We start from the raw sequence: 12,381 nt of genomic DNA, 5'->3' as shown, positions 1-12,381 counted from the left end.
TGTCTCGTTATGTAATTATTCCTTGATTCGGAATGTCAATATATGTATATATATTAATATTATTTTTGGATCGACTATATTCTTTTTTATGGACAAAAACAAACGACCGAAGTTATTTTGAATCGTATTTTTTAATAAACTCATAGAATGACATTCCAAGTAATAACATTTAATACATAATAGGAGATGATAAATATGCGCATAGCATCTGGAAGATTCTAAACATCAATAAGTTTATGCTTAAACAATTACATGATTGTTACTATACACAAATGTGTAGTTGTCACCTAGTTTCATATACTTGAAGGTCACCAAAGAAAGTAGAATAAATTGGAGACCATTACCAGCTTATGTCCTTGTATACATATGATGAATAAAATAAAGTTAAAAGTTTAAAACACAATTACACAATGCAAGGTTCTGCTCAAGACCATTGCCTAACTCTACTATGTATGGTCTGCACAAAAATTTCATAGTCCAAAGTTAAAACACAATTGACTTTCAAAGAATAAAAATTTACCAAATAAAAATGATATATATTAATATAATTTTAACAAGACCTTGTAGTTTTAAGGTAGATTACAAGTCACCAACAACATACTGGCCTGCCCAGTGTTGTGGCAATTGCATATGTGTGCGATCCCCATTTCCAAGTTGTTCATATTTCTCTGGATAATTTGTAGTTGCATAGGAATTGCACACAACTGCAAGCATCTGATCCTTACCAAGTAAGTTGCCAATATTCTTAATTAAATATTGGCTAGAATGTGCAAACTACAACACTTGATTCAATCTATAAAGAAAAAGGCAAATGAGATATTCGATGCTCAAAACAATGATAGGCGAGTGTATCAGACTAGGTAACATAAACATGAATAGATGTAACACATCCAACAACTAAGGAATGCTTAGCTAAAACTCTTAGTGATATGAGCATATATACAATTTAAGTTACAAGGAACTCAGTAATTACCTATTACCAATTTGAGAGTAGACCTGGGTTTTCTAACCAAAATATTAAACTCCATTTGGGTAATTCATCTATGGTTGTGTATGCAAAGGTACATACAATCACAAATAATTCAAGCATTTTTTGGATCTGTGCAGGGGGCCCTTAATGGTTAATGCACTCAAAATTGTAATGGAACCTTGCTCCATCACACTAACTAAAATTTTCCACCTAAAGTTCATTAGCTGAAGTTTGCATATAAATAAGAAAAGAATGAAGACATTGACCAATGAATAGACTTCAAGTTGAGAGTTTGAGATGGCATAAAGAATACATGGATGAAAATTGGCAGTGAAAAGAGGGTAAATGTTACACCCATAAACAAGTTTGACAAATAACTATCACAAACTAATGTGGCACACAAATTCATAATTATCCTACCTAAAATTACCAATAAATCTACTTACTACTATGATCTAATGTTAATTTTGAATAAACTATTATAAATTTGTGCGTGTCATCTTAATTTGTGAGGATTGTGTGTCAAACTTTTTTGTGCGTTATAGCATTTTCCTAAAAAGAGTTTTAAGGCTTGAAGATGAAAAAATGATAAGACTACCATGATGAATTTGCAGAGAAGGTTTATTACCTGAATCTTAACAATTTTATTGATTTCTTTGGATTCAAAAGGTTGGAAAACAATGTATTCATCAATACGATTCATGAACTCCAGTTGGAAAGTTTTCCTAGCCAATTCAATAACTTGTTTTTTCATCACATCATAAACAACTTCCTTGCCTTCATGTGTAGTTCTAAGAGTTTCAAGTATATAATGGGACCCAATATTTGATGTCATTATTACAACACAATTTGTGAAGCTAACAGTCTTTCCTTGTGAGTCAGTAATCCTCCTATCATCCAACAACTGCAATAGAATATTGAAAACATCATGATATGTCTTCTCGATTTCATCAAAGAGTACAATGGAATAAGGCCTTCGGCAGACTACTTCAGTGAGTTGACCCATTTCTTCATAGCCAACGTATCCAGGTGGGGCACCAACCAAATGAGAAATTGCTTTTTTATCCATGTACTCACTCATATCAATTCTCACTAGAGCATTTTTTGTGTTGAAAAGGTACCTAGCCAAGGCTTTTGCAAGCTCAATTTTACCAACACCAATAGGTCCCATGAACATAAAGATCACTATAGGACAGTTTGTATCAGACAACCCAGCTATAGAGCGACGAATTGAGTCATCAACTGACTTCATTGCCATATCCTAGCCAACCACCATCTTGTGGAAAACTTGTTAAAGCATCACAAGCTTATATTTCTCTGACTACTAGAGGTTAAAAAAAGGTATGTCAGTCCACTTGCTTACAATTTCAGCAATATCAAGATTAGTAACCTCTTCCCTTAGTGAAGAACTTCCAAATTTTCGATAGTCAGTGATTAGTGGTTAATTTTATAAAAATTATGTTATAATTACACATTTCTTTTGATCTTAAAAATGACTTAAATTAGATATTAATATATATTTTATGGTTATATGTAAGTTTAAATTGAAAAATGAATGGAATGAAGTTGTAAAGTAAAATTTAAAAATAATAATAATAATAATATATAAAATTATATATAATACATATACATTATTATATGCGTGTATGTAATATATATATATGTGCCATGTGTAATACATATATATATAATATATAATTTATTAATAACATTAAATTATTTTTTGTAGGCATGAAGAATTCAAGCCCATGAAGAATTCAAGTCCATGAAGAATTAAAGTTCATAAAGAATTCAAGCCCATGAAGAATTCAAGCTCGTGAAGAATTAAAGTCCATGAAGAATTAAGGCCCAATTTGACCAACCCATGGAAGATATCATTTGGAGAAGGTCTAAGCATTATTTTTAATCCTAATGAAGATTAAAAATCCAATTTAGAAATCTATTTTTATTTTTTTTAATGTGAGTGCTTTATTAGGTGTTTTTTTTAGCTAAAATCCATTTAACTATTAAGTGTGTATTATAACTAAAATCCATTTAACTTTATGAGTGCTTTATTAGGTATGTATTTTAGCTAAAATCCATTTAATATTAGGTGTGTATTATAGTTAAAATCCATTTAACTTTAAGTGTGTGAGTGCTCATTAGATATAATTATGTCTAGTTGAATAATTGAAATTGTATGATTTGTATTGCATATTGTGGCCTATAAATAGCTCACTTGATTGCATTTGTAAGTGTGATTATTATTCTTGAATAAAAGTTTAGTTGTTTCCTTAGAATTATCTCTTTGAGAATTGCTTTTGTTCTTACTTCTTTTCTCTATTGTTTTCTCTTGCGATCTTACTTCCTTTCTTTCTTCTTTTAAATTCTTATGTCATTTATTGTTACTTTATTATTCACAGCCTAAATGGCCGGTTAGTTTATGCCTTTAAATTTTTACAATTTTAATTCTTGTCTTCTAATTATCTACCGCCTAAATGGCCGGTTAGTTTATGCTATTTTAATTATTGTCATTTAAATTCTGTTATTTAAATTACGTTATTTACATTTCTGTCAATTAGCTTCTAAATGGAGATGAGTAGCTAAATCTAATTTTGGATTAAGGCAAGGATAGTGTCCGACGTCAATGATTCCCAAAGAAAGTTGCGCTTTAAATGAATAACATTAATTTAAATTTCAGTATGAGTGTGTCTTAATTATTGAGAAATCACTAGGTTTGGATTGGAGCGTAAGCCTAACTTAGAGCTTTCATGTCACGCATAAGAGTTACTAGAACTAGAAACGTTATCATACCCAAACCCGGATAATTAATTTAGTTGTTTTGTGTATTAATTGTAATTGAATTTATGGTAGTTGCTTAAATTAGAATCCCGCATATCATGTATGGGGATTGCTTAAACTAGAACTATTATCATCTCTAATTGCATTTAATAACAAACCCTCATATCTGAAATTAAATTAATGTTGCTAATTTTTTCTGCTAAAATTTGGGAATCAACGGGTTGGCACTGAAATTGTCTTAACTCAAGTACTATCCAATTTTATATTCTCACGTTCAGTATTTATTTCAATTTCTGCCTTGCTTTATGTTGTCTAAAAAATCATAAAAAAAACTCTTGTTGCCAATTTGTCCAAATGCGTGTGCCTGTGTGTGACATTTTTTTTTCTTTTGCCATAAATAAATCTCTCAGTGGACGACCTTGACTCATCCAGAAAATATAAATTTAAATTTGGACTACAACTGTACTCGTACATTGATGAGTATAAACCTCTTACCAAAATAAAGAAAAGAAAAATATAAAATTTTTATTGTGTTTTGTTTTGTGTTTTAATTACAGGGTGAGAGTGCAGTCAGTCAGCAAAGTTCCTTTTAGCTTCTTCTTGTTGGCATTAGAGAGACATCAGCTTTCCATATTTCAACTTAGCAACATGATTGTTGAAAGGTGCTATATTTGCTACAAGAGATCAGAAGTAGAAGTCAAACCAGTTGAAACTATTGAGGATTTAGTAGAATAACATAAGCTAAAAAGTTGCCGAGATTTTGAATTTCTGTTGCATATTTATTTTAGGGATTTCTTATTGAGTTTGTTTCATTTTCCTATATAAATACATTCATAAGTTAATGAATGAATCATTATTTTTTGTAGCCCATTACCTCTGATTCTCATTTTCTGTAAAAACTTGCACTAACGATTTAGGTCATATTCACATTCAACAGCCTCCATCTCTAAGTTTACTCTGTCAATCTATTGCCAAAAAATAATGCAAGACATTAGAAAATGTTAGGACATTAAATGTATAATTTCCACAAGTACAATAAAGTACCTCCTCTTTAATTGACCGTATCCTAGTCATGAGAATTTTCTCACGTTCCCACTACTCAGTTAACTCTTTTTTGTTTTTGTTTAAGCATCTTGAGATCATTTTCTAGCTTAGTTAAACTTTCTTTGGATGCTTTATCAGTATCATTTGTAACTATCTCTAGCTTTAGCATAACCCTATCTATCTCATCTAACTCAGTACGCTTAGAAGTAATTTCCTTTTTTAGCTTTGCAACAACTTCATCAACAAGATCAATGGATGAAATCAAGAAAGGAATATATGAGAATCAATGTCTAGAAAGGATAACAAGTTTCTCTATAGTAAATAAGAGCTTCTAAACAGAAGAAATGTATCCTTAGTCTAATAGAGGAGCAAATGGTTTAATGGGAATGTGCATCCGAAAGGAGAGCACACAATTTTAGAAGAAATTGATGGCAATCTATCTCATTTATTGTTTCACTTTTTCTTTCTTAATTTCTGGATTAGACAGGGCACAAAAGGATATCCATCTCAGCAGGAAGGTTCATGAGAACTCATGCAGTTTGTAAGATGCCATTTCCTCCAATTAGCATCCATCTAAGCAACTAAGCATTGTAAATTGGGTTCAAACAATTTTAACTTGGGAATATCAAAGAGAGGCATTGACATAGGGTTGACTATGGACTAGATGTAAATATTTGATAATTTGATTCGTGTACAAGCATTGATAGATAGGAACATGATGAACACCAGAATTCATGCTCCTGGATAAGGATAACACAAAGATATTATTACCTTTATCAGGTAAAAAATGCTTTGTTAGGTATCTATCTACAAGAACTGTTGCTGAAACAAGGGCATTGCCTGATATTTTAACCCTATGATGCAGCTCATACTGTTCAAGCAATCCACGAAGAATTGATATTGTGTCTTCCACATATGTCTGACCACTACGTTCCAAAACTGGATCTTTCTCAATGTACTTTCTATATTTGTTTAAAGTGGTTGCTCCTATACAACGGAGCTCGCCTCGACCAAGCATTGGTTTCAACATATTTCTAGCATCCATCGCTCCACTAGTAGCTGCAATGCAATAAACACAATTAAGACCAAGAATTGAGAACATACCATACACAACCAAACAAGAATTCAGAAGAGATTTATTATTTCCAAAGATTGCTCACCAAACAAATACTTCAAATTCTAGCTGAAACAACCACATTCGATTGGGGGGAGATCAGCCCTTATGTCTAAAGGTGCAATAAATTACAATTAACTCAATCATAAATCATGGTATCTGTAAAGTAGTCGAGTCATAAGTTTTCAGACATTGATGATCTTATCAAAATCTTTTAGAAATTTTGACAGATACTGCCAACTAATTGCTCTTAGTGTGGCTTAACAAGCATGTTTACACTACAAGATATGGCCCTCATTATTATCACAATAAGAATCCCGTTCTCTTACACTATTTCTTTAATTTCATCTTATATGTCGATATTATGCCTACATACCTTGTAACACCTCAAATTTTTTAGGCATGTTATAACTTAGGATTTCAGGAATATAATTTTTTTTTCATACCACAATCACTAATATACATCACACAAATTCCCAAAAACTCTAATTTTCACATTCTTAGCTTAATAAACCCAATAATCAAATAGCTAAGACAGGTGTTAAAATTTCAAATGTGGAAGCTAGATCGAACCTGATATGATACATAACTATAATGCTTTATTTATTATATGAGAAACCGTTCAAGATGTCTACAAAACGCATTACATGGATATCATCTTTCGAAAGCAATAATCGAACGCCTCAAACATAACCACAAACATGCTAAGGTTTGCATACATAACAAAAGACATGCTAAAACATGCTACAAACGGCAAGACAAGCTTATTCTTCGACTATCTCCTTTCCCTTAGAGTCGCTCGTTGAACCTAGAACGTTTGAATATTCTAGGAACATATTCCAATTAGAAGATGAATCTTTTAGTGAGAACTCCAAAACAGTTTATAGAAATGCATTATCAGGTATAAAACGTATGAGAAAATAAAGAGGACTACTCCGAAGTGCCTCGTGAACATGTCCGCCTCCTCCAACGAGAGCTTTCTCAATGGCGCAGGCATAGTGCCTATCAGGAGGTCTCCAACCATGTCACCTCAGCCCTTCATAGAACTCATGCAAATACCACATTCGTTGTCCCTTAGACTCACAATCTTCCCCACGAGAGTTTTCTCGATGGCGCATGCATAGCGCCTCTCGGGGGATATCCGACTTTTGCTCTCGGCCAACAACAAATAGGTGCAATAGTATGGCCACACAGATTTTATAAATGCAACAGTTAAAAAGCCAACAACATATATTTTTAGAAAAACACATTTCATATATGTAACATGATTTCACGTAATAGAACAACAAGAGTTTACGTATAGGAACTTTAGAAAATACATATCACAATATTTTCAGGATAGAGTATCTCATCTTTTCAAGCCATTGAACCTGTATTAGAGACTCAATCTTTCTGTCTAACAACGTACTACCACTCATCCCTTATTTTGACAACACAAACCACACCAACCTAAACAATACATTATTTGCTATGTCTATATACATCATTTGAACTGGATGGAAATAAGTATCACAAGTACTCGCAACAAAACCAATGGAATAATACACAACAAAACCAAATGGAAATAAGTATCACACAACCTCATAATCCATAGATTTACAAGCTATACACACATGAACAATATACTATACTATATATATTGCTATATGTCTATACAAAAATATTCAAATCTGCCTACGAAGGGTATGGACATCATTCGGAGTTTAGTGCGTCTGCTAGCAATCCTCATTATGCCTCAGGATGTCCTTGACATATTTTATAATGTAGCACCCACAATTGACCTTGTATTAGACATAACACTTATTTTGTGTCAAACTAACAACTGTTAACATAACCTTTTTTCAATTCAATTGAATCTATAACCATATTTTCAATTAAACTAGCAACTGACAACATAACCATATTTTCAATTCAACTAATAACATATTCGTCGGATTGCTAAGGCAGCGACACCTGTTGAGGATCGATACTCTTCACTTCTCATTTTCTGTGTGGATTCACATGTGCGGTTACAAGCTCATAATATGCACTGCTCCTCAAGATAATGGGTAGGAGACTCATTAGTGGTTTTATAGATTCTACCCTGATCCTCTTGCCGTCTTCACTCTTGACGAGGGAGTCGTATATGACAAGTTTTCTCTCTTTCAAGTAAATCTTTATGAGGATCCAATGATAATTCCCTATATTACACGGGAGCAACACCTACATTTTTCAATACGTTAGTCATAAGAAAATAAATCTATCAATAAAATGAATAGCACTTACGTAGTCAACTGTCCACCAAGAGAGATTCCTGTCAATGCCCTCGTTGACGAAACTGGCCCAATCTTTCAGGACAGTTGTCGTAGAGGGCACCAAATGCCTCTCATTGGCCCTATATTCATCATTCCATAATCTTTCTACATACGTCTACAAAATAAAATAAAAACATTGATTATAGACTAAATTGAGATGCAACAAAAAATAGAGTAATTTAAGATGTGTGCAACACTCACAAAAAGTGAGGTCGACATGATAGCGTAGTTTGTGTCATATAAAGGACGAAACTATTGAGAAATAATAGTTCTAAGGTAACACGTGTAACTGTCAATGTTATAACCCTCAAACCATTTGGTTCAGTCCTTTATGCAACAGAAATAGAAAAAAATATAAGAGAGAATGTAAATATAGGTTGATAATGTAACTGGTGTGAAGACTACAATAACCAAGAATTAGAATTTATAAGAGAGAATGTAAATATAAATAGAAAAAAATAGTATTGGTCACTTACTAAATTTCTTCTTCGGAGCCTATGAACTCAGTGTAACCCTTAAGGGGGGTAATGATCATCGACCCCTATTTGCGCAGGCATTGATGGCACTGTCTCCACGGCTGGCACTGAGTCGAGTACTAGCAATATTGAGTCTAGTACCGGTAGCATTGTCTCCACATCCAGCTTCTTTCACGCATCATCTTTTTTTCTTTTCTTCTGTTCAATAAGATTAGTGTAAGGTGGCCGACGAAATTGCGATGGTAATCGATCTCGCACAGTTCGCCTACCAGTTCTAATCACTTCCTCCTACAATTATATAAAAACTAATCGTTATAAAATGGTATTTCATAATTATATATAAAACTTATAAAAGTGCATTTAGACCTTAGTCCATATGGAAATGTCTGGTCTTCTTCATCATGATGATCATAATCTATCTTATCACAACCATGATGCTGATGATTGCCATCATCATTGTGATATAGGAAATTATCAATAGGCAGGATGCGTAGATAAGTGAACAGTACTGCCTGCCCTCTCTTTAGTCGCCTCAACTGTGAGCTTATTTGACCAATTTTTTTGTCAAATCGTGTCCTTAATTCACCAATTTCCCTGTCAAACTGTGTGCTCATTTGATCGATTTCCCTATCCATCCTCTGCTACAGTTCCAGCTTTCGAGTTATCATCTCGGTGATCTGTAAAAGGTAAAAAAATAAAAATAAAAATAAAAATATTATTATAATAATCATACCCCAATCTCATACTATACGTAATGTCAACTGAGAGGGAGTCTTTCCTCCTGCCCAAATTTTGACATCCTCTCTCTATGTACAACCTCATCCTTATCTTCTCCCTTCTCATCACCACCCTCCTCCTTGTTGCCCCCTAATTTGTGGACGTCGACACCAACTGAGTGTTAAGGATTAAAGAACCTCCAAAAATCTGTCCTGCTTAGTATCGGTGGGCTCGAGCGTCGTACTCAATCCTCATGTCTACAAAATTGTATTAGTTAGATACATATTATATAAAAAAATGAATAAAATTTTAGGTTAGGTTATACACTTACACTCATAAGACATTCATCGTAATTTTTTATTTATGGTATTTTTTTATATAATCATTTTCTGCACTTTAGAATGGTAATTGGGTCGGATAGTCTGACGGTTCATTTATTCTCAACCCATGAGAATGTTTCAATCAACCACCACTATAGAGAGCAAAAAAATTTTAAAGTAAAAAATAAAAAACAAACAAAACAAAACAAACATTTAGTTAGTATAGACAAATCATATATACAATAATATAATGTAATATAATACGGAGAGTAACATATTACTGATTGTACTTGAAACGCCCACACAAAATCATAAAAGTTGACTTTCTTCACAACCTCATTAGTCAGCTTCTTCTCGCTCGTGGCTAAATGGAGGTAATGTAAACTCTGGCTATAAACATACGTCCCCTAAGGAAACACGTCAAATGCTGTAAATCCTCAGCCATTGTCCACACGAAATCCTCCACATGTGCGCATTTATCGTGGCCTAACAATATCATGTTGACCATATCAATGTAAACCAATTTTAGGATATCCTCTTAAACTAGGTCATGTTTGGTACTAAGTAGTAATTTTATGTCGTCTCTAGACGCCACTTGTTGCTGTGGTGGAAATAGTTGTGCACGCAAACTATTTGGGTCAATGAGCCTCGCTTCAAGACTTGCCTTATCAATCCAAATCAGAGTCCACTAATAAGGATAAACTCCTACTTCCCGTACATGTATGGCATGCCACCAATCTTGAACCACATTTCATCGTGGCAGACACCCGAAAATGTCACCTCCCTAACCAGAACTTGATATATCAATTGTGGTGCAATCAAATAGAGAGACATAGGGATCTTCATGCAATGTCCTAATGGGCCTTGCATAAATCTATCCAACATTTTATATCGGATGAGAGCCTCACGAATTGTCTCGAGGTGTTTAATTCCACAATGAGTAGTGACCCACGTTCCAGACGGTACTACCTGGTGAGCATGAATATAAGTAAATTGTCTAGTTTGTTGGTCAACCATCTGTAGGAAAAATAAAAAACAATACAAAAACAAAAATTGGATCATGAAGGAAAAGCATCGAATATCGAACATTGAATAATTCAAATTTAAAAGGACTTGTTAAATTTTCTTTCATTGGGTTTCGTCGAGCAAGACGAAGCACCATCGGGTTTCGGGCTGGCCTTCGTCACGACGAAACACCATTGGGATTCGACAACCATGCTTTGGGCTTCGTACGCTTCGTGGAGAGACAAAGCTCAAGGGTGCTCGGGCTTCATCCATTGATGAAGATCGACCGGCTTCTTCGTCAGGGTTTGTTGAGGGATGAAGCCGGAGCACCATTGGCCTTCAACCTATGACGAAGCACTGAAACCCACAACCATCGGGCTTCATTGAGGAAGACAACGACTGGTCGTCTTCTTAATGAAGCCTATCAGGTTTCGTATTTGTCTTATTCGACAGTCAGCCCCCCCACAAATCTAAAAAAAAAATCACAAAAAATAAGAGGAAACTTGTGATCTAACCTCTCGTTTAGCAAGGATGCGTTCGACGGTGACAACGTAAGGCGGCGATAACGACGACGATCGGGCTTTGTGGAGAGAGAAATGCTATTAGGTTTAGTGGAGAAAGATGCTATCGAGTTTGGGGAGAGGGTTTGAATGGTTTTGTGAGTTGAATGTGGGTGAGGGTATTTTGATACTAGTATGGTTTTATGGGTTGAATGTGGGTGAGGATATTTTAATATTTGTATATTTTTATTTTTTAAATAAAAGAGTGGTCAAAATTGGTATAATGGGTATAGAATGCAATTAATTTGTTTAAGAGGGATAAAAACTTTTTTTTTTTAGAAAATAGGTTAAAAACGAATTTCGTATTTGAGGATAGTTAATTTTTACGATTTCCACTAAATTTGGTTCATTGCCATCATAATGTTGAACTTACAAAGCGCAGCGCTAGCCGGTCATATCCTCTTACCACCACAAACTTGGCACTCGAAAAATGGTTTAAAAACTAACAAATCAATCAAGAGTTGAGAGAGATGAGATCAAAACCCGATAAGTCCAAGTCACCACAGGACGCAAAATCAAAATGCTGGTAGCAAAAAGCTTTCACTTTTACACCAACCTTCAAGCATGCAGACTATTATACTTTGTTTTCTTTGCTATATTTAAATTATTTTTAATTTTTAAAATAATAAAAACATATTTACTTTCCTATTTTTAAAAATAAAAAAATTTAAAGCAACAAAATTAAAATTATTACTGACAAAAAAAAATACATTTTTAATAATTTTAAAATAGACACTCAAAATATAAAATTAAAAATAAATTTAAAACTTAAAATTAAAACATGAAGAGAACCACCCCTAATAAATTCTACAACACTTTATTTGTGAGGTGCTTGCTTGGGCAGTTGGCCTTGTATTTTCCAGCCCAGCTTAACCTGTCATTTGAGCACAAAAAAGATGCAACAAGCAGCGGCGACAATATAACCCCTTGGGCCTTGGCCAGTCCTCTACGCCAAAATCAAAATTGGCATCTCTAGCCTGAGCTAATCCAAATCTCAAATCTGCAATTCCATGAATTGTCCAAATCCCGGCATTTGATGTTGAAGGGGCAGGCGGCCGAAGAAGAAAGTTCCCCAAAGCAAAAGAAAAGGAACGAAAATC

General features: G+C 33.9%; 1 pseudogene; it reads right to left on the bottom strand.

The window, feature by feature from the left end:
- Positions 1–1,265: 1,265 nt before the first annotated feature.
- On the bottom strand, positions 1,266–9,836 carry LOC127798264 (chaperone protein ClpB4, mitochondrial-like; annotated as a pseudogene).
- Positions 9,837–12,381: the final 2,545 nt, after the last annotated feature.

Source organism: Diospyros lotus, chromosome 3 (genome assembly GCF_014633365.1).
Source record: "Diospyros lotus cultivar Yz01 chromosome 3, ASM1463336v1, whole genome shotgun sequence".
Lineage (NCBI taxonomy): Eukaryota > Viridiplantae > Streptophyta > Magnoliopsida > Ericales > Ebenaceae > Diospyros > Diospyros lotus.
This window is presented reverse-complemented; position numbering and strand designations above follow the sequence as displayed.